This window comes from Branchiostoma belcheri, unplaced genomic scaffold (assembly GCF_001625305.1).
Source record: "Branchiostoma belcheri isolate BF01 breed outbred unplaced genomic scaffold, Haploidv18h27 scaffold1282, whole genome shotgun sequence".
Taxonomy (NCBI): domain Eukaryota; kingdom Metazoa; phylum Chordata; class Leptocardii; order Amphioxiformes; family Branchiostomatidae; genus Branchiostoma; species Branchiostoma belcheri.
The window spans coordinates 1-4,134 of record NW_017802694.1 but is presented as its reverse complement, the minus strand read 5'-3'; the positions used below and the strand labels follow the sequence as shown (position 1 = coordinate 4,134).

General features: G+C 43.2%; 1 long non-coding RNA gene across 1 annotated transcript; it reads right to left on the bottom strand.

Annotated features, from left to right (window-relative positions):
• Positions 1-2,381: 2,381 nt before the first annotated feature.
• On the bottom strand, positions 2,382-4,106 carry LOC109463598. Its single transcript, XR_002139833.1, has 2 exons — positions 3,869-4,106; positions 2,382-3,517 (listed from the first exon to the last, which is right to left on the bottom strand). It is a non-coding gene; the product is annotated as an uncharacterized LOC109463598 (long non-coding RNA).
• Between the last annotated feature and the right edge of the window lie 28 nt (positions 4,107-4,134).

Sequence of the window (4,134 nt, the reverse complement as noted above, 5' to 3'; positions counted from 1 at the left end):
ACCATTCTAAAAGCCTGTATCACAAAAATTTAAAAAAACGCCTAGGGGTATTTGCCCACTGTACCTCCATACCAAATTTCAGGACCTTAGGCCCTAAAATGAAGAAGCTGAATCCATTTAAAAAATGGCAGGAGAAGGAGAAGGAGGAGAAGAAACATCAGAAAAAGCAATATGGGTTCACCACCACTTCGTGGTGTGGTGAACCCATAATGAAATTATCACAGACGGACACCTACATTCCCATTTCAGCAACCTCTATGGTGAGGATTCCGCAACAAACAAGCAAGCCGAAACCACCTAATAGTTTCGAAATGCAAGTAGAAAGTGAACTAGTAGGGTATAAGTTTACCTGAAACAACAGTTCATCACTTTTTCGACCCTAAAAATCACTATTATGTACATTTCAATGAGAACAAGCCATATAAGAATTCAACTGTGTGTAAAAGAACTTGTCAATATTGCATATCAAACAAGGTGAAAGACGAAACACATTTTATTTCAAACTGCCCCTTCTACGACCTCGAAGGAAAGGACCTGTTTGAAGAGGTCAGCAAATTCCATCCTAAGTTCTCCACGTTAACAGACGAAAAGAAAACTACTCTCCTCGTAACATCACAAAACCCACACATTATAAAAAAAGTAAGATCTTACGTCTTCCACTGTTTCGGTAAAAAGTAGAACCCAATAAGTTAGAAAATTAATCCCCCTGCTGTCCGTCTTTTTTTCACGTTACATGTACTTGCAATTAACCTATGGGCAAGAACTTGCAATATACTTTCAATTAAAGGCAGGAATTACAGAGGCATATAATTCCAAAATTAATTTTTGTTTTTAGCCAGCCAGGGTGGCTTATAAAGTATATACTATCACCTGGCTGCTTTCAAGTTAGGCCCCTGTCCAAATTTTCAACTTATTCCCCCCTCCCTTTCTAACACTTCATCAGACAATGGCATAGGTATAATTATGCAATACCTAAGTACATCAACATGAAAATAAATCGATGACCGAGAACTAACAAAACACAAACTCACGGTTTGCTTTTCGGGTGAGATACCAATACAAATGTATCCGACTCCTTTTTCCAACATCATAAGCCAAAATCAGGAATATACAATACTTAAGTTCTTATCAGTATAGCAATGAATCCATGAATAAAAGGTAACAACAACGACAAAAATTCCAGCAAAATTCACCGTGCCTTGAGATGCTTGCCAGTGTACCAACTTGGTGTCCACTTGGCGTCCACTTGGCTTTCAAGTGCGTATGTATCCAGCATAGCATATGATATTATACCATGGACATGGATACTTCACTAGCAAAACAAAAGTTAATGGTCTCCAAGGTAATTCACAATGGGAAAAGCAATCTGATTATCACGGACTTTGTTACTTTCCTATTATGCTTGACAACGCTAATGCACAGCGGTGTCCATCGCAAATGAAAGGAAATTAGTGCGAGGAACAGCAACAAAACATCACTTTTTAACGGACCCACGGTGATTAGGAAATGACACTGAATCTGTACTTGGTGCATCAAAAGCTGTAATTAGAATGAATGAATGAATGAATGAAGACCTTTATTGTACGCAAATACCCACTGGGTTCAGTACAGGTCACAGGAAAGACGTCACAGTTTGCAATGAATATATACAATGTACAAGCTAGTGCTAATTCTATGTACTATGGACATATAGTCTAATACACCGGATGAAATCCCTAGTTTCCGTGTGAGAAATTGTCGCACACTTTCCCGGATATTTTAGGTTTCCGGTAGAACCCGGGGGTTTCCAACCTGCACACGTATAGTGTCCAGTCCCGTACATGTCCTGGAAATTCAAGGAAATGAACCAATTTTTGTGTGCAGGCCGTGTACAGGACGTTAAATGCCTGGACACGTCGCCTTTAAATCCCTGTAAACGGCAGGAAATGTCCGTGCACCGCTCCGTGTGTTGCTGGAATATGCATAATTTAGCAGCAATTATCACCTAATTATCCTCAACACGGCAACGGAATCGCCGTGTACGGGTGGGACATGCCGGTACTACCGCTCCGTGCGTTGCTGGAATATGCATAATTTAGCGGCAATTATCACCTAATTATCCTCAACACAGCAGCGGAAATTCGCCGTGTACGGGTCGGACATGCCGGTACTATACCCCCCCCCGAACGCCTCACACCTAGCTCTCGGGGCCGGTTGCCCCCGCTCCCGTACGCCCCGCTACCGTTCCCCCTGCTCGAGCTCTCGGGGCCGGTTGCCCCCGCTCCCGTACGCCCCGCTACCGTTCCCCCTGCTCTCGGGACCCCGTTACCGCCTTTATACCCTACATATATTTTGATATTACAGGAACACATTTCTTTCAAAAAGGAAGGCAATATGCTTGATTCATCGTTGAAAAATTTATTCGTATCAACAGAACCATTTCTCCGTGGCTGCAGGAGCTCTTCCCCGCCCGATCAAGCTAGGTTTCTCTGGTATGTTTTTCACAACGGGAGATGATGCTGTTTTTCTCCCGTCGTGAAAAATCTACCGGGTAACCTAGCTGAGTCGAGCGGGGAAGAGCTTCTGCAGCCCCGAAGCCCATCCAACAACGATAGACTGGACACCAGACTAAAGAATTTACAGGAAGTGCCCTCAAATGATGCAACATAAACAAAGACTTTAAAAACAAGTAAATCCTAACATTGCTAGTAGTTGAAAGAGAAAATAAACAACGCTTACAAGTTACATAAACAATGCATTGAAAACTACTGTAATTCCATTTAATATTGCGTTTGGAAATTATAGCGTTGGGAGGAAAATGGACTAGCTCACGGCACTTAATTTTAGCGGTGTGGACAAGGCAGATGATCAAAAGTGTTCAAATACAATGTATTACGGTACTGAAATTTTAGCGGTACAAAACTAACAGCTAAATCAGCTATAATTAAGTGACAGTTAACAAATCAAGAATTACGGTACATAAAAGTCACAAAAGTCAAAAGTCCGGTCATTTACAAGGGCGTAAGTGAAATATTCTCCGAGTCTGAAATGTCCTCTCCCTCAACAAACGAGGGTTGGTTGTAGCCCTCAAGGGCGCGCGGGGACATGGTGTCGTCTGTGTCGTTGAAGCTTAAACTCCGCCCGGCTGGTGGCCTGTGGGGTGGGGTGTTGGTGACGGTGTTCGTAATGGTGGCGAGGCCGGGGCGGCGTGCCGGGCGGGGGAGGTGTCCTGGCCGGAAGTGCAGCGGGGCCAGGTCGGGGTCGTAGCTCTCAGGGGCTGCCTGTCGCTCACGGCGGCCTCCTCTCTTATCCTTGGCTTGCGGCCGTCGCTGTGTTTGCCGCCTGTATCCAGTCGGGTCTGCAGGACGCCGCAGAGTTGGGATAGCTGTGTGCTTCTGAACGCTGGCGGCTTCATTAACCACACAGCTATCCCGTTTGAAACGGCGTCCTCCTCGTCCGACATGAGGTCCACCGTCACTCCAGTCCACAGCCTTCTTTCGTCTTCTGTTTGGAGTGCGGTGCCTCTTGCGTCCATCAGCTGGTTCAAAACATAGATAAACGGAATAGTCAGTAAAGATGAAGTCATTTTTATTTCAACTAAATTTACCAGTAGTTTTGCCAAGGATCTTTGAAATAATCTTATTTTAAAGGTCCTTGGTTTTACAGAGTGTGAAAAAAGTCAGACAACAGCAACAATTTTGTCCAAATGAAAAAGTCTCAGATTATAAAGTCAACCGTCAACGTCCACTTGTTTGTGTTTCTATTGTAATAAATTTTAGATTTTACATGAGAACAATCCAAACACAACATTTCCTCGCTTATGAAAACAAATTAAAGTTGTCGAGCGCTTGGTCTTTTGTATGCAAAAAATACATTTGCATAGACTCACCCTTTGTCTGCGTGACCGCTGCTTCTTGTCCTTCTTCTGTTTCAACGCCTTTTCTTTGTTCTCAGGGAGGCTGTTCACAAACTTCCTTCGAATGGTCTCGTAGTATCCCACACAGGCGTCTGAAAAAAGGAATATATGTACTTAGCAACACGCAAACTGTGTATATAGCTGTATTGATCCACTTCTTATAATCTAAGTATCAATACTAAGTCTAAAGCGATTTGAACAAGTACATATATCACATACATCAATTATATCAAATATAT